This window comes from Pipistrellus hanaki (assembly GCF_964339955.1).
Source record: "Pipistrellus hanaki genome assembly, chromosome: 2".
NCBI classification, from domain to species: Eukaryota; Metazoa; Chordata; class Mammalia; order Chiroptera; family Vespertilionidae; genus Pipistrellus; species Pipistrellus hanaki.
Genome location: NC_140504.1, coordinates 171,580,475 through 171,603,517, shown reverse-complemented (window position 1 = coordinate 171,603,517; position 23,043 = coordinate 171,580,475). Strand labels below are relative to the sequence as shown.

The 23,043-nt window shown below is 51.7% G+C and overlaps 1 protein-coding gene across 3 annotated transcripts in view; it reads left to right on the top strand.

Moving 5' to 3' along the window:
* The first annotated feature begins 8,672 nt into the window (after window positions 1-8,672).
* The window catches only part of HIVEP3 (HIVEP zinc finger 3), a 98,879-nt gene continuing 84,508 nt past the window's right edge, over window positions 8,673-23,043 (top strand). For all 3 annotated transcript variants that reach the window (XM_084874457.1, XM_084874455.1, XM_084874456.1), the window contains exon 1: window positions 8,673-9,078. The gene's annotated coding sequence lies outside the window, so the exon portion shown is untranslated. The remainder of the gene's footprint in view (window positions 9,079-23,043) is intronic.

Sequence of the window (23,043 nt, the reverse complement as noted above, 5' to 3'; positions counted from 1 at the left end):
CTGCTGTGCTGCCAGCTCTCTGCCTGGTCCACTCCTCACAAATGCTCTGAGAGCCTCGTCCACCACCCCCCCTCAGGAGTGGGATCTACCTGACTTGGGCATTGAAGGCTTCCCTGGGTGGTTAAATGACCTATCCAGCACTGTCCCCACCTGTGAGGGTTCAAGGTCTGGGGTACAATTCTAGATTCAGGATTCAAGAAGATGGCCCATAGAATGGCGCAGGTAGGAGCTAGAGGGTGCCTGGCCGAGCTGAGGAGAATGGTAGTCAAGGAAAATATTTCCCCACCTCTTTTTTTGTCTGCTGCTCCCTCCTCCATTCAGGCTTTTCCTAACTCTCCCACTGCCTGCTTCAGTGACATTCTGCTCTTTGGGAAGAGTGGTACCCATTGGAGGCCTCCTGTGGGGGCCAAGGTTCCAGCCATGGCCTTCATTTATTTCTCCTAAAACTACATTTCTCACCATAGCCTAGCAGGCCCCACGTAATAGAGCTGACACACTCTCATCTGTGGGCCTTTGCATTGGCTCTTCTCTGAATGTCAAGATCTTTCTCAAACACCTTCTTTACTCAGTTCTTCACCTGCTTCAAGTCATTGCTCAAGTGCCACCTTCTCAATGAGGCTGGCTCCAGCTACCTTATTTAAATTCATAACCCACCTCCCACCCCCGCATCCCTTATCTTACTCTCTTCTGCCTTGTACTTTCTAGCATATATTCAATATATGTCCTTCTAACATGTTATATAATTCACTTATTTGTTGTTTCTCATTTATTATCTGTCTCTTCCCTCCAGAATGCAAGCTCCCACAAGGGCAGGGCAGTTTGCCCATTTTGTTCACTGGTGTCCTTACTCTAAGTCCCCAGAATGGGGCCTGCACTGGAGCAGGTGCTCACTGACGGTTTGTTAGAGAATGTCTGTGTGCAGGGGAGGCAGAGGCACCTTGACCCAGGGAAGCACCCTTTCTTGGCCTTTCCAGAAGACGGTGCCTGCTGTTGGGGCCACGTCTAGGTCCTCTTTGAGCCTCCATGTGTCCATCTGGTAACTGGGGCCAATGGTCCCTGTCCTGCCTCTCATAGAGCCTTGGAGCTAACATGAGGGCACATGTGTGATTGTGCACCAAGCCGTAAAGGGCTACCCAAATAGGTGTGAGGTATTGTTTGTTCAGGCAGCATCACTGAGCACCTACTGGGTGCTAGGCTCCATGCTGAGTGCTAGAGGTCCGTCGGCAAAGAGCCTCTCCCCAGCTGAGTGGGGCTGACGCTAGATGTGAGGAGGTAGGAAATTCCCACTGATTTTGTAGAGTTGTTGGACAAATGGGATTCTAAATAAGGAATATGGGCTCCTCCTGAGACCTGGGGAATTCATACCTTAGCCCTCTGTATTAGTCAGGATTCCCCAGAAAAACAGAACCAAAAGGATGGATAGATAGATAGATAGATATGGATGATAGATAGAAGGATCTATATGTATATATGTATGTGTGTGTGTGTGTGTGTGTGTGTGTGTGTGCATGCATATGTACAGAAAAGAGAAAGAGAGAGGGAGACTCATTTTCTTATCACAAGGAAATAGCTCACGTGACCCTGGAGGCTGAGAAGCCCCTAGATCTACAGCTGGCAGGCTCAGGCCCAGGGGAGTCGGAGGTGCAGTTCTGCTCTAAGTCCAGCTGCTGCGACCAGGAGCGCTGATGGTCCAAGTTCCAGGCTGAAAGCCAGCTTGAGATTCGGAAGGAGCTGATGTTTCTGTCTGAGAGCAAAGGCTGGAAACAACCCGGTGCCCCAGCCTAGCAGTGGGCTGAGCTCCTCTTGCTCTGCCTGGTTGTTGGCTCAGGTCCTCAGGAGCTGGGGAGGCCACCACAGTAGGGAGGGCATTCTGCTCTACGAGGTCTACTGATTTGAACACTGATCTGGTCCAGAAGCACCCTCTCAGACACACTCAGAATAGTGTCTGACGAAATACCCAGGCACCCTGTGACCCAGTCAATATGACACATAAAATTAGTCATCAGACCATCCTCCCCACCGAACTGCTATTGATCCTCAAAGCCCAGACCCAGCCACCAAATCCATGTGCCCGCATTTCCCACTCCAGGTCCCTGGCTCTTCCAGTCCGCTACCCTTAGGGACATTGCCTCTGCTCCCCGGCTCCTCTGACCCAGCCCTTTCTAAGTGGTACCCACTAGTTGCCCCAGGTAGCTCGCTGGGATTTTCATCCAATCAGAGTCAGGGGGAACTGAGGGGTGAGAGAAGGAGGTCAGCAGGAAGACTGGCGGGGGGTGGTGGACAGCCCTCTGAGGGCTGGTTTTCAGGGTGACTGTGTTAAGGGAGGGACCCTGAGCAGGGTGGAGCCAGACCATTTCTAGATTTTCTTGTTAGATTGAGGCTCTAAAGGATAGCCTTCAAACCAGGCCCCACTCTTTCCCATATCCATCCCCTTTTCGGTATCTTCTGCACCATTCATTTCTTTTATTCGCCGTTATCATAGTTATTTCCCAAGTGTGTAGGGCCTCCCCGGAACCAGACTGTCAGGTGCACAGGCCTCAAGATGCCTCATTGGTCTAGCTTCCAGACTCCTTCCCTTGCCCATCCCTGGCCTCTTGCCACAGGGATGGTAGCAATTACTGTTGGATAAAAGTCACACAAGGGGGAAAGGTTTAAAGGTCATCCCAGAATCTCCCTCTCCTTCTTGCTGCTCCCCAAACTCCCTTTTTATCATACCTATAACTGTTTCCCTTGTCTTAATGTTTATGGGCTATGATTGAATTCTCATTCCTCGCTTCCCGCACTCTGAGTTATTGTCAAGGACCACGTCTTATGCATCAGAGTCACCCACAAGAGCTTGAGTGGAGTTGGGGGACTTTCTTGATTGAGCATCTACTGCATGCCAGCTTTTGTTCGTGATACTTAAATGCATTTTCTCCTTTAATTTTATTAACTCTCACTTAATCTTCACAATCCTTTGCTGAGATGTGTTATCCTCCCCATTTTACAGCTGTAAAAACTGAGGCTCAGAGAAGTTAGGCAGCTAATAAGAGTCAGAGCCAGGACTTACACCCACACTGTGTCAGTACAAGCCTTGGAAGTTGACGCTGTCTGCCGCACCTCCCATTGGCAAGCACAAAGCCATGTGCAGAGTAAATATTTGTTGCTATTGATGATCTTGCAAGCCGGTCCCTTGGCTTGGAGGAAACCTGTTCTCACAGCTGCCAGGGCTTGATTAAGCTTCTGATTTTCTAGAACCAAGGGCCCCACCCTCCCCGCCTGGGGCCCACTGGACTCTGTGGGAGTCCCCAGAAACTCTGGCAAAAAGCCAGAATGAGGCAGACGCAGGGCTCAGACTGAGCCAAAGCCTCAGACTGAAGTGTAGGAATAGAGGATGCTTTTGCCATTTGGGGGAAACTAGTCACCGGGCTTGAGGCTGACTGGCGTCTTTTTTTAAAAAAATTATTTTTATTGATTATGGTATCACATAATTGTCCTCATCCCCCCAATCCCATCCCAAACCCCTCCCTACATATGCCCTCCCCCCCTCCCCCCCCCCACTCCCTGTTGTCCATGGCCACTGGCCAGGCCCATATGCATGCACACAAGTCCTTTGGTTGATCTCTTCCCCTTTACCCCCACCCTCCCCTACCTTCCCTCTGAAGTTTGAAAGTCTGTTCGCTGCTTCTCTTTCTCTAGGTCTGTTTTTGTTCATCAGTCTATGTTGTTCATCATTTCCTCTAGATGTGTGAGATCATGTGACCTAAGAAATACCCTTGTAAGAACCTAAACTGAGATAAGCCATAATGGTTATGCTGAGAGGCAAATGAATCAATCTGTAGTAACTTCCTTTCTGGGCCAACAGTTCTTTTGAGTCCCAATTTCAATGTCAAATAGTTCCTTATGTGTATATGTCAACCATGCTATTTCAGATCTGGTTGGTGGACAAACGGTGGTGATGCAGGCCCGACCTTCTCTGGTTTGGTCCTGGGCATCCTTCAGCAACACGCAGCTGCTGTCTGCTGGTATGGCGAGGTGTCATCAGCATCTTCCATCTCTGAATTGTTTCTCTTCTGTCTTCATGGCTGGAGCTGACTGGCCTCTTGTAGTTGTTTACTGCACAGAATGGCCCGAGAGGCAGAAGCCTCCTTACCATGCTCTGAATACCTGTGATGTCCCAGCACTGAGGATGGCCTGGTTGTGTGCAGAGCTACAGGATCTAAAGGGGCAACAGATATATGACTAAAATGACTACACACATTTGGGACACAAGCCAGGACAGTCTGCACCAGGGGCTGGAGGTCCATGAAGAAGGAAGGAAACCAGGGAGGCCTTCCTAAGGGAAGTGGCCTCGGAGCTGACATGGTAAGCTGAATGGAAGCCGGCCAAGCAGACAGGAGTTAAGGGAACAGTACAGGGAACTGCATGTGCAAAAATGCACGTGACAGGCTCAGAAACAGTGAGGTATTCTGTATGGTGGGAACATAGGGTGGGTAGGGCTGGTGCAGAAAGAGGGAGGCTCTGTGACAAGACTCTAATGGACAGGGCAGTTTAGTTGGGCAAGGAGTAAATTGAATTTGTCTTGGAGAGTTCTACCTTTTTAGACTAGATTAGAGGGGAAGGTGAACATGGGGACCAAGGAGAAAGCTTGTAACTGGCTTCAGTCTTGGGATGATGGGTGCTGCCATTAATAAAGACAAACAGTATGGGAAGAGCGGGATTCTGGGTCATAATAGGGAGCAACGTAACAATAGTTGTTGAGTACCTGCTATCAATAGATGCTGGACACTCTATCAAGGGCTCTATGGCAGTATCTTGTCAAATCCTCACAGAAGCCCTTTGAGATAAAGAAGTCAAGGTCAGTGACATCATGGAGTATACCCAAGGTCACACAGTGAGTGTGAGGCTGGGGTCTGAGCCCAGGTCCATGGGGCTCCTAGACACATACTGTTACCCACAGCATCAGGCTGAAATGAGTTAAAGGTTAAGTGAGGAAGTCAGGAAGCTGGGGAACACAGTCCTCAACCCGGGGAGAGAGGTTGGGGCTGAGTTTACTAGGACTTCCACCCAGAGGTGAGCTCCATTCACTGCAAGAATCCCAGGTCTCTGTCCCAGAAGCGAAATGGCTGCCTCTGTGAGAAGTGAGGACTCAAGGTGCATGTGTGCAACAGATGTATTGCGAGAGTACCCACCATACACACACACACACACACACGTACACACGTACACATATACACATGCACAACTGCATACACACAAATAGTAAAATGGCACAATGCATCTGAGTCCAGGAAATCATAGCCACGAGAGCCTGGGAGACAGGGTGGAGGTGGGCTGCTGGTGAGTAAGCACAAGATTTAAACAAGTAGTCTGGAGGGCCTACAGGGTGGGTTGTTCAGCCCCCTCCTGAAAGCTCTCCCAAGAACGCTGTGGCAGTCCCCAGTTCCTTCGGAATGCCAGTACGTTCCAAAACTAGATCTGTAATTTGGTTGTTAGGAGCTAGGAACAAATTTTTAGAATGATAACCTCTTAGATGATCAGATGCCAGCTCTGCCCTCTGCTCTAATCTTTATTAGGCTGTGCCATCTCCACTGTGGGATGTTGGCTTTAGAGCAAAACCAAGTCCTGTGTGTGTGTGTGTGTGTGTGTGTGTGTGTGTGTAGCACTTCCATGGAAACAAGCATTTAGCAATTACCCAATTAGCCTGGGACACCTGGGCCACAGTCTCCCTGAACTGGAGTGGCAGAAGTAGAATGGATCTTATCTCCCACCTGTGTACGTGCCCTGCGCCCTGCCCCGTGCCTGGTTAAGAGCAGTGTAGCAGTCAGCTAGTTGCCCTGGGATGGTCTATTTATCTACCAGTCTCTATCCATGGATGGAGTTCCCAAAGCACAGGTTTGTGTTTTGCATGTTCCCAGAATAGGGAAGGGGCCTGACTCATGAATGAGGAATGAAGGAATGTAGGAAGGCCCCCAGGGCTAAGTTCTGGGAATTTCTCAAGACCTGGCCCAGTTATATGCAGAGGATGGGCGGATAGGAAGAAACTGGCACCTGGCACCACCTGCTTTCTAACCTGGGGCCCATCCAGCTACTGGGTGGAAAAGGTGTCCTGAGCCCAGGGTGGGGGGGATGGCTCATGAAGCAGAGTCCGGCTCATACTGTTTGTCTTGAAGTAGAGCTGACTGCTTCCATGCTGCGTCTCTGAGCTCTGAGACTTTCTGGCATAATGTATGTGCTTGATAAATTTCACTTTATTTCATCCCTTCCACCTGGCTATGCCAGCTCTGGACTGTGTGTTTGGAAGTTGGAATAGGGATGTGCCAGGCTGCCAGGATGGGAATGCACATGACTTTGCTCAAAGAATAGGGAGACAATCCCAAGCCACAGAAAGCTGGGATAAAGGAATAATAGTCCAAGGAAAGGGCGTCAGCAGGGCAGCCACCCAGGGCGTGCGCCTTGACCCAGGTTCTTGCACTTTCACTAAATCCTGTCTATTGGAAATGCCACTGTCCAGCCCAACCCCTAGCCGGGCTTTGGGAACCTCAGCCCCAGCTCTGCGTTGGACCATTCTGTCCCTCCTGGGATTAGTATGTCTTCCTGCCCCGCAGGATCATTCATTCACTTACCAACATTTCTGAGCAGATCAGTCCTGGCAGAGAGAAGAACCAAGAAAGTTCCTTGAAACGCCCAATCTGAGGGATGGGAGGTCTCTCCCAGCTGATTGCAGTTTGGGCTAATAGATCCATCTCTAGAGGCAGGAACCACCTTCTGGCAACACCAGAAGGTGACTAAATCCACTGGGAAGTTCCATGACCACCTCGCAAAGCCCGGGGAGGAAACTCATCCTGAGCTGTCATCTGAACCTTTGTACAAATGACAAAAAGTCACCCCTCGGGGCATAGGAATTGTGACTCACCCACTTTCTCCTGCCCAGAGCTGCTCCCAGCCAGGCACAGTAAGTGGAGCAGTAGGGGGCAGGGCAGGAGTGGAATGAGGGGCAAGAACCTGTCCCAAGTTTCACTCTGTCCCACAAATCAAGGGAAGGGCCTGTATAAAGGGCAGGCCTCATTTGGGGTATGAAGGACAGCAGTAGAGAGGGCATTTTAAACCAAGGGAAAGTCTGTGCAGAGATCCCCACGAAGTAAAAGCTGGCGCAAGCTGTGTTGGGGGTCAAAGGGACTGGGTAGAAGGCACAGAGGGCTGAGCAGCAAGAGATGTAGCTCTCAGGGGGACCTTGCATGCCAGATGAGGGAGTGTGGCCCTTCTCCTCGGGGCTTTGTCAGAAAGAGGGTGACCCAATTGGATCTGAGATTGGCCTCCGGGAGCTGATGGGAGATGGGGGAGAGTGGGGTGGTGGTGACCAACAGAACTGGAGGATTGGCAACTGGTCAGAATGAGCACCTGGGCACATGAACCTGCAGCTCCCATCCAGCCACTCCTCCCTTATTCCTTGCAATCTCTGGAGCTCTGGCTTCCTCCCCCAGCACCTGAGAGTGCGGTGCCCCTTTGGAACGTGAGATTCCTTCCATCAAAGCTGTGAGGGCGTAGTTTGCTTTCACCTGGTTTTGGAAGGAGTGGGAGGCTCTGCTGGAAGCTGTTGTATGGGGAAGGCCCAGAAATCTCCAGGGTACCAGCCCTGTGCCCTGGGCCCTGGGGCCTCTGCTCAGAGGGAACCCAATTCCTGAGCCATGTAGGGCCATGAATTTGAATCCATCACTTTGGAGCCAGAGGAAACCTGGGGTCTCCAAGGAGCCTTCTTGGAAGCCCTGGTCAGCATAGGGGTCAGTCACCCTGTGGGTCTGGGCACTCAGGTTGCCTAAGTCTAGGCCTGCCTTTGGCCCTAGGCCCCATAATCTCCAGAGGCTGTTCCAGGCAGGCAGAGGCCGGGCCTGGATTCAGGGTCAGCCCTGGTTCTGCAGAGCTGACCTCAGACCAATCACCTGACATGCCTGAGCATCAGTGTCAAACTCACAACCCACGGGCTGCATGCCTTGCTTATATGGCCTGTGCTAGCTTTTGAGTTTGACACGCTTGATGTGCAGAATCTTTAAAATACAGCTCCTTGTGGGGTCTGGAGGCCTTGGAGGGCCATTCCTTTCTCTGAAGAGGCAGGCGATGGGGGGCCTGAGTGGGGGCTGGGCAAAGCATGTGACTCTGGTCCCAAGACCTGGGATCCAGCTGCTTCTGGTAAGGGCCATTTGGGAAGCTCCAGGCTGCCCCCCACCCCCACCCCGCCCCCAGGCTGGAACTTAGGGAGGCCCTGGCCAGGCCGCCCCGCCCAGGCAGGGCTCATGAAGGCGAATTCCCGCCTTGGGAGGTGCGGGCTTCCTGGAGGAGCAGAATTGGCACCCCAGAGCCAGGCGGGGAGCGCGCACTTTGGGGATGAGGATGGATGCCCGCCGGGCAGGGTGTGACCCAAGCGGGTACCCCAGAGGCAGGGCCCCCGGCGGCAGCAGCCACCAGGGCTTCCCTGACTGGCCTCCCCGAGGGCCGGGGAGGAAATGACAGCGCGGGAGCCAGGGCGGGCGCGCAGGGCGGGGCGGCGCTCGGAGTGACAGGGCCTGTCAAGGCGGAGGCCGCCGCGCAGAACCTCCCAGCTCCCCGGCCAGAGCGGGGATTCCCCAGACGCGGACCCTTCCCGGCTGCCGCCCGCCGCGCCCCGGCCCCTCGTGACCTCCCAGCGCGGCGCGAGGCGGGAGGGCAGAGGCCGAGCCAGAGGAGAAGCTCCGGGGGCGCGCGGGCGCGGGGACCCCGGGCCGGGCGACAGGAAACTCTGGGGTGTGAATGGAAAGAAGTGGGTGGTCCGGCCCCTGCGACTTCCCCTGACATCACTGCCCAAATAAGGAGCTTCCCAGCGGCTGCGGGGCGGCCCGGAGCCGCACGGCCACCGGCGCCAGCCCGCCAGCCCGCCCCGCGCCCACCCCGCGCCGCGTGGGCCGCCCGCGAGCGCTCGGGGCACCGCCGGGCGGAGCCGAGCCGGGCGGAGCCAAGCGGGGAGCGGGCGCAGGCGAGACGCGCAGAGGCTGGGCGCACAGCCCAGCGCAGCCCAGCGGAGCCCGGCGCAGCCCAGCCCGGAGCGCGGAGCCCGACCGCCCGCAGGTAAGCGGGGAGCCTGACAGCCCGGGAGCCGGGCACCGCCGAGCGGGTGGGCGGGCAGCCCCGGCCGGGGTGGCAGCGAAGGGATCGGCGGGAGCCAGGCGGGAGGGAACTGGCTGGCTAGGGGCGCGGGTGCGGGCACGGAGGTTCGCACCCCTGGGACCTCCGGGACTCCTCCGTGGCCTGGGGTTGCCTGGTGCACGCACTCTCCGCCTGCGTTTCCCCAGCGCTACTCGTGTCGCTGTCCTGGGTTGACACGAGCGTTCTTGGTGGTTCACACTTGTCTTGCACGCTCACGCCTGGCACAGCTCCACTCGCCATGGGTGTGCATGGCCTCTGATGCCTCTGCAGCAGACCCTCCCCAGCACGCCACTCAGGCCCCGCACTCTCAGAAGCGGTGGGGGAAGCACACGGTGGGTCGGAACTGCTGAATGGCTTTGGCAGCCCTGACCATGCTTCCCCCTGGAGGCAGTGGCAGTTTCAGACTGTCAGGGCCAGCAACCTCAGGCTCCTTGGGCTTCTTGGGAGGGAGTTACACTAGCATTGCTCTGGATCCACATCCCTCCTCTCCCACAGAATGGCACCTGGCACTGGGAGGGGGAGGGGGGGCGGCTGTACCTGGCTGCTGGCTGGCATGGCTGGGAGGGTGTGGTGACTGGCAGAGAGCTACTCCCAGCCTTACAGCCTGGGTGTTTCCAGAGTGGCTGTTACTCCATGGGCATTTCTCTGGGCACCCTCCCCTTCTCCTACCCAGTGCAGGGGGCCTCGCTCCCCGGGGTGGGGGGGGGGGGACTGGAGAGTGAGTGCAGGTGTTGTCAGCCTGGGCATCTTTCAGGGGCTCTCTGCACAGCGGCTAGGATTGCTTGTATCTATAAAACACTTGGTGTCTTCACTGATGATTTAATCAAGGCCACGGGAAACTGATAAAACCAAGTTATGCGCTCATCACTTAGTGGCTCTGGGCAGATCCCTTCATTTCTTCAGGCTGCGTTTTGTCATCTGAATGTGGGGATGAGGCTCTTCCAAGGAACGTTGTCAGGGAGACTTGCGATCCTATAAGTGAAACTGTTTTTGTAAACACAAAGCCCTGAGCACATGCCAGTTCCTGTGGTTGAGGAGCTTCTGGGCTGGTATTTTCCATGGCTCTGCTCTGTGACTTTGGGAGGCTGAACACCATTTCTGTCCAGTCATCTGCAAGAGAGGGGCCTTAGTGCGTCCTGTGTGCCCGCGAGCAGGGTCCCCGAAGTGAGTTCTGTGGAACATTCGTTCTGAGAGCTGTGCCTCGCGTTAAGGTCTCCCTACGTCTGGCAAATTCTGCAAGCTCACTATTGCGATCGATGTTGGCAAAGTAAAGGCTCTGAGAAGTACTGCAATCAAAGGACACGTTGGACTCTGTCAAACCCAACATTTCCCTGGTTAACTCTGCGCCCTTGTCAAGTTACACACACTTGCTCTCCCAGGAAACAGTGCTCCAGGGGCTACCAAGGATAGGGTGTTGTAGGGTTGCGATCAAACTTTGAGAGCTGTGTTGTAATTGCCTTCTTTAATGAAGAGCAAACAGAAGCCCCGAGAAGTGGAGTAGCCCACGTGACCCAAGGCCACCCAGTCGTTAGTAGTAAAACAGGGACCAGCACCCAGTCATCCACGGCTCTCACCACAGCCAGTTGCATCCAAAGGTTGAGAATTCTCTTCTAGGAACCAACCAGTGTTGCTGCTTTATGTGGACACTCTGCAGAATGAAGTTGATGAACGTAAGAATTTAGATGATTTCGTATTGAATGAATGAAATAAGCATTTAGTGAATGCGTGAATTAATTGAATGAATTAAACGCCACTTGTTGTGGGGACTTCAGCTTGTCAAGTTCAACCAGATGTAGAATCTGTAGTGAAAAGTAATAGTACTAGAGTCATCACAGACACATACATGCACAGGTGGACTCCTATATGCTCACGCATCCACCTCTTCACAGAAACCCCTCTCTCCCTACTCTCTCACACATGCCCACACAGTCGATCCTGTGTACTCATTCACACACATGCTCCTACATATGCACTCACACTCGCTCACCTGCTCCTATACACATCCACATCTCTCCTGTTCACGCCCTCTCACACACACATCTCTCCTGTCATGCTCTAGGCTGCAGCCAGGAGGCACTCCTAGCAAAGGGCATGTTCCCTTATCCCCAGGTCCACAGGGCTTGTGCCTGGCATCAACTCCAGAGATGAGTAGTGAGCATGTGAGAAACCCTTGCATTTCCTCAGGGTTTCCCCATTTCTCCCATTACATGCCATACTTACCCCCTGTCTTTTTCGGTCAGCTATTGTTTGGTCACACATGATGCTACAGCTCTGGCTTCTACTGTTTGTTTGAATCAACCATCGGAGCTCTGTCAGGGCAAGGCCTTGGTCTCATTTGCTTGTTTGGAATCCCCAGTGCCTAACAGAGTGCCTGGTACAGAGGAGGTTCAATAAGCATTGAGTGAGTGAGTGAGTGAGTGAGTGACTGCTGGTGTCTAGGATGGCTGTGACCCTGAAGATGTTTGCGGCGTATCTACTGGGTCCTGGGCTCCTTTCTGGGAATTCTAGAAATGAAAGCTATTTAATCCTCTGTTCGTGGAGCTTGCATTCCAATGGGAAGAGAGGGCATGAATCACAATGGACAAGATAATGCTAGTGTCACACGCTCTGAAGAAACTCAAGCAAGGCAGTGTGGACGTTAGAGAGGAATATGGGAGCTAAGCATGGGGCCTAGGGACTCCTCTCTGAGGAGATGGTATTTATCCTGAAGTCCAAATAACGGAAAAGTGCTAAAATTTGGCGAAAGATTATTCCAGCAAAAGAACAACAGGTACGAAAGGCCCTGGGCTGAGGGCACATGGAGAGGCAGACTTGCAGTTCACTGCTGATTCCCTTGCCAGTGCCCTTTGGGTGATGGGGGGAAGGCCCACACAATTGCTGATGTCTGATCTGGGACCTAATTATCTTTGCGGTTCAATCACTAAAGCCAAACTCAGTGCCTCTGGGCTTGGGGGGTGGGGCTGCCGTTGCTATCTCAGAAGGCTGCCCTCCCCATCTTGTCTCCCTCCTCCCCCCCCCCCTGCTGCCCCCTCTAAACAAGGAAAGGGTTGGACTCCTCAGGCCCCTCCCGATTCCACCACCCAGAATTGGATGCTCTGATTGCAGGCGTTTGCAACAATTCAGGTGGTCCATCTGGAGGGGTCGTGAATTAGTTGTGCTGCTTCCATTATTAATAACCATGATGTCATGCATCTGTGCAGTTCCTGGTCGGCTGCAGAGCACTTTCTCCTATTATCCAGTTCACTCTGTGGACTCATCTGCCAAGTGGGGGAGGGGGAGGGAAGAGGGGGATGGTGGAGGTGGAGAGAGCTCAGACACTGCCACACGTGGCTGCAGGCTCACCCGGGCTGCCTCTCCCGAATTCCTACTTCCTCTGCCGCAAAGCAGGGTTCCAGAGACCCGACCCCTGGGGCTGTGAGGTGAAGACCTGCACATCAGGGGCCTGGCATGTCCAGGCACTTAGTGGCTATTGGTTCACATTGACAGGTGAGAAACTCAGAGCTAGGAAGAGCATGGCTTTTACTTTTCTCTTTTCTTTTCTTTCTTTTCTTTCCTCTCCTCTCCTCTCCTCTCCTCTCCTCTCTTCTCCTCTCCTCTCCTCTCCTCTCCTTTTCTTTTCCTTTTTTTGTTTTGGTCCACTTTTGAATCTTCAGTGTTCCCAGCCCTGGGCTTGTGGGTACATAGTAGGCCTTGAATAACTATTTTGTTGAATTGACTTGCCTTAAGGTTGCAGTTAGTAAAGGGCAGATCTAAGACTCAAACCCAAGACATTGTGCTCCCAAGTCTTTTTCATAAACAGCGCACTATTTGGGAATAATTGTCATGGTTAATAAAGACAGAGCTTCAGACCTCATTTGTAGATAAACAGAGTTATTGTTGCTTTGTTGGGAATCCCAGAATTATAAGGTCTTGGGTTCTGATGCATGGTATTCTTTACAAACCAATGAATGAATTTCTTAAGAAACATTTTGGAACCTTCTAGAAGAGGGTGTAGATGTGAGAAAATGGCCTCCTGAGATTTGAAAGCAGTGATTCTTAACCAAGGGGTGTCCTTTCCTGTCACCTGAGGGCTTTTAATGGAAGAGTTATATTGTAAGTTCCACCCCAACTGTCTGATTCAGAGCCTCCGGGGATGGCATCTGGGCGTGTGGAAACACACCTGGTGCTAGAAGGTCAGCTGGAGAGGAGAAGCCAGCCAGCTGGATGCCCAGGAATTCTGGCAGCCCTCCATCTGCCTCCAGTTTCCATGCAGCCTTAGCTGTGCTACCCGCCTTGCCCCAGGCTCACACCAGCCACATGGTAGAAACACAAGTTATGGAGCCCCACAGACCTGAGTTTGCACCTCCTGCCTGGGACCCCATTTCTTTACCTCTCCTCAGCCTCAACTTTCTTGCCTGGACTACAGGATGGCTCTATGGATTACAGGTGGCTGTATCTATGTCAGATAGCTTATGAAATATCTGTGCCTCGAACATAGCAGGTGAACAGTAAACAACAGGTTCCGTTGTTATTGTGAAAAATGAATGATAGTAAAAACTACCGCAGCATTTCTGAGTTGGCTACTACACATAAAAGTGAACCAGTTTCCTCTAAACGCCAGACTTTTAAGAAGAGGAAACACTCTTGTTGTAAATGCTCATCCTTGGGCCAGAGAATAACAGCTCTGCCATTTTCCCACATCTCTTCATTACATTGCTCTGGCTCTCCTGGAGGGCAGAGGGCCGAATAGAGACCAGAGCCAACACCACTTTCCAAACCTCAGACAGACACGGGGGCTCTGAGAGGGGAGTGTGAGGTGTGGAGGCCAGGTTTGTGTTCACCTACATCAGCCTGGCCTCCCATTCTGAAGGCCAATGTACAGTATAGGACAGTTACAGGGGAAACAGCCGGCTTGTGGGAGTCACAGGAGGCTGCACGTCTAACCTACTCTGTCATTCATTCATTATTCACCAGCAGTGGATTAAGTCCCTCCCTGGGCTCAGCTCTGGGTCAAGCTCAGAGTCTAGCAGATCCAGCCACTCGGGAGCTACACGGTCATGGACAAGCTGCACTTCCTCTCCAGATCTCAGTTTTCTCACCTCTAGCGTGGATCGTTGTGGCTACTTCCCCAGATGAATATTTTGTGGTTTTAAGGACCCACTCATCTCTGGGTGCTGCCTAGGGGTGAGGGTTTCTCTGCCAGAGGGGTCAGGCAGAGAACAGGGGCCTTGGAGCCCAAAGGAGCTCCACTCGGCTGCTGACTCTGCCACAGACTTGCTGTGTGATTTGCTGCATCTCTTAACTTCTCTGTTTCCTTTTCCTCACTTCGATAATGTGGTTATGACACCTCCATTGCAGGGCCCTGTGAGTGTGAGGTGAGATGATAGAGAAGACCTGGCTCTCAACGAATGTGACCCCCATTTCCTTTCTGCCGGCCTCGTGGCCCTTCTGTCCTGTGTGCTGCTGCTTTTGGAGCAAAGTTTCTCAAGCACCTGGAATGGGCCAGGAGGGCAGACAGCCAGATTGGCGCTCAAAGGAGTAAGCACAGGCCCTGGCTGAAGGTGGGCCTGGGGAAGTGGCTCCAGCCCAAGAGCAGTCAGGACCAGGGTGCAGGGCCAGGAGCCCCAGGTTCTGTCCTGGGCCTGCCACCAGGTCACTGTGTGCATTTGCCAGTTCCCTCCCTCTCTGAATCTGTGTCCTCACTGAGGCCAGTGTGCAGGGTCCCTGGCTTTCTTCCTGCCCTGAGAAGCCTACAGGCCTTTGATGTGCAAGTGCTGAGTGGCCCCGATGGGGGAGAGGGCCAACTGGGCATGGAGATTTCTCCAGCTTCTCCCAGCCCAGGAATTGACTGTGGGGAGAGGCCAGCAGACAGACGGGACAAGGCAGAGACTGTAGTTTCTAATTGGCAGAGCCGCTCATTGGAGAAGAGGCAGGTGAAGGGATACTAATGGCAGGAAATTAAATTAAAAGAAGGGCACTTCTCCTGTGTTTCATTTTTCTTCAAGAAGACCAGAAGGCCCTTGCAGTTTGGCTCAGTGGATAGAGCGTCAGCCTGCAGACTGAAAGGTCCCAGGTTTGATTCCGGACAAGGACACGTACCTGGTTGCAGGCTCTCCTTCCTGGCCTGGGCCCTGTCAGGGTGTGTGCAGGAGGAAATCAATCGATGTGTTTCTCTCACATCGATGTTTCTCTCTGTCTTTCCCTCTTCCTTCCACTCTCCCTAAAAACCAATAGAAAAATATCCTCGGTGAGGATTTTAAAAAAGAAGACCAGATAGTTCAAAGCCACGTGTTTCTCAAATGGCTCCCCTCTTGTTTGAATGTAACAGTACATTTGGCTATGAAGGGTTTGTTTTTAGGTCATTGGAATGGAGGCAAGAGGTTGTGGAGTAAAACTCAGGGTCCAGTCATTCGTTTCCCGGATATCTGTGGAACACTCACCAAATGTCAGGCACTGTTCCTGGCAAAGGGATACAGCAGTGACCTAAACAGACAGCAGTCAGTCCTCTCCTGGAGCTTGTACGCTAGTGGGGGGGAGGGGCCGGGGAGCAGAGGACATGCTGTGAACAAGGGAGCGGGTGAGTGTGTGACATGTTAGATGAGGCAAGTGCCATGGGAGAGGCTGAAGCTGGGTAAGAAGTTGGAGGATTCTGGGAGGGGTTCAGGAGACTCTGTGGTAGGATGGTTGGAGAAAGTGAGGAAGTGACCGTTTGAGCAGAGACGTGAAGGAAGTATAGAACTGAGACTAATTAAAGCAGACATTTCTTCCTCTGTGGGGTCCATGGAGGTCTATGGGAAGGTCTCCTTTGAAACTGAAATGGACAGCTCACCAGACAGCTCAGACCCTGGTTTAGATACAGAAAAAGAGCCTAATTCATGATCGCCGTTACCACTACATGAATAACAATGAGAGCAAGCTCCAGAGGGCTCTCAGTGGATTTGGTTTTAAGCCTTCAAAATGCCTGTCCGTGCAGACTGTCTTATTTAGCCCTCTAACAAGGTAGACGGTGTCATCTCCATGTCACAAGTGTGGAATTTGAGAATCTGGTACATGGAATGGCAGCCCAGAACCGCATCCCAAGGGAGGAGCAGAGGAGACACTCAAACCCGGACTCTGCTGCCATCAGCTGCCGGGTTTCTCCTCACCGGGTAGCCAGGCACTCTGCATGCCATGTTGCAGCAGCCAAGGAAAAGATTTACTTACTGAGAACAAAAATAAATCCATAGACTATGGAGATATGATGTTGAAATGCAATATGGGATTCTGGATTAGATCTTGGATAAGAAAAAAAGTATCAGTGGGAAATCCAGTGAAATGCTAATAAAGTCTGTAGTTTAGTTAATGGGACATACCAGCTTCCATTTCTTAGTTTTGACAAACGTCTCTTAGTGATGTAAGATGTTAACACTAAAGGAAGCTGGGTGAAGGGTATCTGAGAACTCTTACTTATCTTTGCAACTTTCCTGTCAATATAAGATTATTTCAAAGTGAAAGGTTTATTTTAAAATAAATGAATGAATCCACATACACTCCGACTAGCTGGCCTCCTCAGGGTTACTTGGGAAAGCCATAAAGGGTCATTAAGTGATTGAATCCCTGCTGCTCCTAGCCATCCCAAGCTGGCGCCTGTGTGAGAAGGAACAAAATTAGCCCCAAAGTGAGTTTCCATAGAACCTATACTTTTGCTATTCCATGTGATGGAAGCTCACCAACTCATTTCTCTTGGTGCCCTGGCAGACAGATGTTTGGAATTAAGCTTTATCGGTAGAGCCACATCATGTGGCGTATGACTTGTAGTGACTAATGTCTGTGAAGGAATGGTACGAGGTGGTGAGAATAGAATAAGAGAACTGGGAAGGCATTAACAGTAATCTGGTTTTCTTTTATGGTAAGAAATATTGAGAACCAGGAAGGGGTATTTCCTGGAATGAAGGAAATAGGCCAAGGTCAAGGGATCCCTCCATGCAGTGATTCCCATTCACAAAACAAGGGAGCTAGCTTAGGTAAGCCTCCGGGGGCCCTCTGCTGGAAACCCCTGGGCCCAGAGCAAGAGATTGGCCCAGGTTCACCAGGAAGGAAGCTGCTGAGAGACACAGCTGAGTCTGTGTAGGTGATCTGGCCTCTAATGGTTTTCAAGGACTTAGCATATGGGCATTGGGTGTCCCCTTGAAATATGGGAGAGACAAAGATGCTCAGGTGGGCAAGAAACCACTATCATGGTCTATTAGAAACCTTTAATATTTTAGTGTAGGATAGCCACTCCAAGTTGGGCTCTTTATTTTTAGCAGGTTCTGTTCTTGCTAGTATTTCTCAGGGTGTGTTCCATAGAACACAAGTGCACAGGATGTAAAAATGTGTTATTATAGAGAGAAAATAGAAGTGCTACCACCAAGTAAATGTGAGAAAAGTTTAAAAGGCCCTAATACTGTAGGACTTCTGGATCTTTAATATATGAAAATGCATTGGAAGACTCCAAAAAGTGTGTGTGTGTGTGTGTGTGTGTGTGTGTGTGTAGATATGGATCATGTGTGCCACTTCTGATCTTGATTAGAGAATATATACACATATATAAATGAAAGAATATATACACGCTAACAATATATATGATTCACATATATGGGCATGATGTATATAAAAAGAATAGCTGGAGTGGAATTCTATAGAAAATCATTTTGGGAAACACTAAAGCTACCTGAGGTCAAAGCTGAAACAAACAAAATGAATGCTAAATTGTGACTCTAAAATTTATTTCTGCATGTCCATTTCAGCATGTCAGTTTCTCACATATTTCCTATTGTGTTCACTTAATTTCTTTTTTCTCAGAAGAGAAATGTCAAATGGCATGCAAATGATCCGTCCCCCACCCCCTACGCTGTGCTCATGGGAGACAGGAGTATTAGCAAGCTCATGTGACAACTCAGTGGTGGGTCTCCAACCCAGAAACCCACATGTGACATAGGTGTTTTCAGAGCTAAAAAAGAACCTCATTGAAAAATACCACTTAAGGCCAACGTTCTGCTTTGTCAAGTGTGGCTTCACATGAGGTCTCTCTCAGCATTTCCATCTGCACAGGTGTGCTCGTCACCCTGAAAGGTGAGCGTCTTTCCTGGTCTGGGTGCATGGTCAGGGCACATGCTCAGTTAGGTGAGAACACACTTGGATGACAATTTCTAAATAGGCTGGCCTTCGCCCCACTCCATGGTCCTGGCCTGTCCCCACCCCGCATTGTCCCTGGGGAGAGTCCTGTAAATCACCTGCCTGCCCTTGGAACCCCTTCACAGACTGGGTCACCTCAACCTCCATCAAACCCTGCTCCTCAATCCTGGAGGCATGTCCCCAAGCATGTGGCTGTCCCATCTAAGGTGCTGGGTCCATTCCGTTTTACGATTGCCACAGTCAGAGACTGAGCTTTGGTTCCCATATCTGGCACATGAGAACAATGTGTTCATGAAGACTCCACAAATAAAGAGGAAGAAACAGGAAGAGGGGAAACTTAAGAGGGATTTTCTTTCTCTTTGGGTTAGCTGGGGGGTGGGGGGGAGAAGGCAGGAAGCTTCACAAACATCTAGTTTGAGGATGACATGGTTGGCTCAGTTAGGCCCTCAGATTCTGGCCTGTCATCTGACCTATGTGACCTCAGGCAAGCTATTTGAAGTCTTCAAGTCTCCCTTTCCTCAGCCGTGAACATGGGCTGATGTCACCCTCTCAGGGTTTTGATTCAGTGCCATGAAGCGTGTGGGGAGCCTACCACTGTGCCTGGTGCTTCGTATTAGTTATTATTATGAGATAATAAAGCCTAACACAACAGCCAGGTTTTGGTTTTTGTTTTTAAGTGTGCAAAATATGTAAACAGGTAGTTCACAGAAGTGGAAAGGCCCGTAATCCTATGACCAATGCTCTTGCTACTAAGAAGCAAAGGATTATAAGTTAAAATGCTTATAGATGGCAAGAACGTAAAAAGATAGAGAAGATCTGGTGCTGGCGAGGGCCCAGAGGCCCAGTTGGTATCAATGGAAATTACAAATGCGCATGCCTCCTTTGAGCCAGCAATCCCCCAGCTCTGGAAAAACACAGGTACACAAAACTAAGTACGTAAAAGGGTGTTCCCTTGCAGCATTGTTTGCAGCAGAGAGAAATTAGAAATGACCTCAATGTCCAACCGTGGCAGGGCTTAAATAGCGCGCAGTGCCTGTCTGCCATGGAGTACTGCGCAGCCATTTAAAAAGAAAGAAGTGAATCAGCAGGGCCTGGCCTGGGAGGGCCTTTGTAACTTATTCTCAACTGGAAAAGGGTCTGTGTGTGATATGTTTTATACAGTCCCGGTTTTATGCAGAGCAAGACACAATGACATATGTGTGTGCACATGCAGATATGTTTCCGTGATCATGGCAACCGTGTGGGAACATGCAGGGAACTGTTAGCGTCGGCTTCCTCTGGGCGAGAAGGGGGTTTGTCCGCTTTTCACTTTACATACCTCCGTATTAAAAAAAAAAAATGTATTTTTTAAACAAAGGAAACAAAAAAGAATGCCCCAGACAATGAAAAGTAAAGACTTAGCTCTACAGTGCTGGGTTATTGGGAAGATTAAATGAGATAATGTTTGACAAACACCTAACCCAGTGCCTGGTGCCTAGTAAGCGCCCAAGAAATGCTTTCATCCTCTTCTTCCTCCCTCCTTAGACTCTGCCGCCCCCCGTCCCCACTCCCTTCCATGTCCACCTCAGTGTTCCTCCCCACCCCCACTCCCCAACTTCAGTCAACATGCCTTGGTGCTTACAGCCCTGCCAGCACACCAACTGCTTGCCCGGTGTGGAGAAGCCCCCCTGCCTCCTTTCCCTGCACTTCACTGGGTCCTTTCTTCTTGGTGCCCCTTTGTTTATTTTATTTTTTAATACATTTTTATTGATTTCAGAGAGGAAGGGAGAGGGAGAGAGAGAGATAGAAACATCAATGTTGAATCATTCATAGGCTGCCTCCTGCACGCCCCCTACTGGGGATGAAGCCTGCAACCTGGGCATGTGCCCTGACTAGGAATTGAACCAAGACCTCCTGGTTCATAGGTTGTCACTCAACCACTGAGCCACACCAGCCGGATGGTGCCCCTTTATATGCCTGCTGTCTTTCGCTGGTTGCTGTCAGCCGTGCCTCCTGTCTCCCCAAGGAGCCTCTCGCCACCTCTCAGTGTGGGGCCCGCTTTTTCACCAGCACATTCCCAGGGTGAACCGCATCCTTTGGGTCGGGTCTGCTCGCTGATTTGTTTCTCTTCCGCTTCAGCTCAGGAACACACTTTCCCACCCTCGGGCATGTGGGCTCTCCGGGCACCCCCTCCCCCCACCCGCCTCCACCTGGCCCTCATGAATTCCATCATGTCTGCTTAAAATCATTTTACTTCCAATTTGCTAATTTAATTCTAGTCTTACAGAATTTTGGCAACCCTGCCAAATGGGGTGCCAGATGCAGATTTAATGAGCATATTTTCAGCTCTTTCTTTCCTGTCTGCATGAAGACGCTGAAGAGAACAGGATCTGGAACTCGTTTCTAGGGAGCCCCCTGAACATCCCTCCCTACGTTTGATCCTGAGTCACTGGGCACGACCTCCCGCGGGTCTCTAAGTGACTAGCGGGAAGAGCTCAGGCTCTGCTCCTCGGGGGAGGGAGCTGTGATTGCATCACCCTCCCAGTCCTAGAAGCCCCAACCCAATTCCCATCACTTGGACTTCACAGGAAATGTATTTGGAGAAAATTACTTATTTCCTCTGGCCCGTGTCTTCCCGAGCCACGTGCAACTCAACAGATGTTCAGGGATTCGTCTGTTTAACAAACACACATTTAGCACTTTCTAGAGTGATTTCTTAAAGTGTGGTCCATTGACTGCCTGCCACGGAATTATGGTGAGGGGTGGGACCTCTGGGAGAATGCGGATTCTTGGGCCCTGCCCCTCGGCGGGACAGGGCGGAGCCTGGGATTCCACCGCTCCGGGAACGCGTGTGCCTGCAGAATTTCTATGGGTTCCCTCATGTCAGGTGCATGCCAACTCCTTCCGGAGACATTTTTATCTCAAAGAGTAAGACTCAGAGTCAGTCAGGTGGGTGGCTCGAGGCTCGGAGTGGGAGTGGTGAATCAAAGCCGGGACTTTGCTGGAGGCTTTTGATTTTAAGTGAAGGGCTCTTTCCATCTCTGCCGCAGCAGCTCAGGGTGAGCACTGCTCTCCGTGATCACCGCCCACCCTCGTGGCTGGCTCGCAGATGTCTGCTCCACGCACCCACACAGGCCCACTCTGCGGGCGAGGGAGCGGAGACTGGTGCTTGCCCTGCCAGGCTGGCCCAGAGGCCTCTCTGAGGAAGCAGCAGCAGCCAGGACCCACACCACACTGATTCCAAACCCTGTGCCAGGCAGCGCAGAGGGCGGAGTGGAGAATAAATGGAAGTTCCCTCGAGCAGCAGGGGAACAAGCGGAGTTCTCTGGCTCCAGCCCCTGCGGGTGAGGCACATCTGCATTTGAGCCTTGGGTTGTTATCGGTCTAGTGATTCCCAAACTTTTTAAATGGCAGAGTATCCCCCAACCCTCACTTTTCAGCCCAAATAAAATCTTCCACTGAATTGTGACATGTACAAAGAGACAAAAATGGAGACACCTTGCCCTAACTGATTTGGCTCAGTGGATAGAGATCCACCTGCAGACCAATAGGTCCCAGGTTCAATTCTGGTCAAGGGCATGTACCTGGGTTGCAGGCTCTGCCCTGGCATGGGTCCTGGTTGGGGTTCATGAAGAAAGCAACCAATCAATGTGCTTCTCTCACATCGATGTTTCTCTCTGTCTTTCCTTCTCTCTTCTACTCTCCCTAGAAATCAATGGAAAAATATCCTCGGGTGAGGATTTAAAAAAAATAAAAAAGAAGTGGAGACATCTAGCATGTCTCAGTACTTTCTAGGAGACACTTTGGAAACATGTCATTTAGCAAAGATCATCCTTCCATGTACCCCCTTCCTCTCCGGCCCCCCAACATGACACAGTGGCTATAGCCTCAGCTTTGGAGTCTGGCATATGGGGTGCAGTCTGGGTTCGACCACTTTCTGGCTGTGTGACCTTGAGCAAGATGTTTGCCTTCTCCGAGTCCCAGTTTTTGCTCTGTAAATGGGGATGGTTACGGTGAGGTGAGGGTTAAATAAACTAATGCATGTGAAATATTCAGCACGGTGCCCAGCGAGTGGAAGGTGCGGTACCTCTTGTTGTCCTTTGACAGGATAGGATATAACACGTGAGAAACTGTGGCCGAGATTTCCCAGGCCCTAAAGACGCCATGCCATCCGAGTGCGTGGTATGGACTGTGAGGCCCAGACATTTGCTGGTCTATACCTTTCAGCAAACGTTTGAGCCCCTACACGGGGCAAGATCTAGTTCTGTGAGGAAAACTCCCTGGTGGGCGGGGGGGCTTTGGGAAGGGGCAGGGTTTGGACCGAGCTTCCCTGCTGGGACTCCCAGGGCAGGAGCACAGAACAGGCTGGGAGGGCTCCAGCGGGGAAAAGGCAGGGCGGGGAGCAGCTGGGCTCCGGAGAGTGGGCCCTGGCCGCCTCCCTCTGTGGGCTCAGCTGACACAGGGCAGGGCCAGTCACATCCCGGAGGCCTGAGGAGGGGATGAGTGAGGACATTACGGCTTCCGGCCTAAGGGGGTGCCCTGTGGATCCCAGTGCTTGGTGGCAAGAGGTCAAAGAAGAAAGGATTAGGACACTGGAAGAGCCTGCAGCTCACGGTGGTGAGCCTAAGGGGAGAGGAGACTCCCAGCTCACTACCACGGAGGGTGGGAAGCAAGGGTGCCCAGCCCAGCCTGGCAGTCAGACCCCTGGGGGCAAACCCATGCAAATGTGCTCTCCCACCCGGAGCCAAGCTGCATCAGCGACCCCTGGAAGGC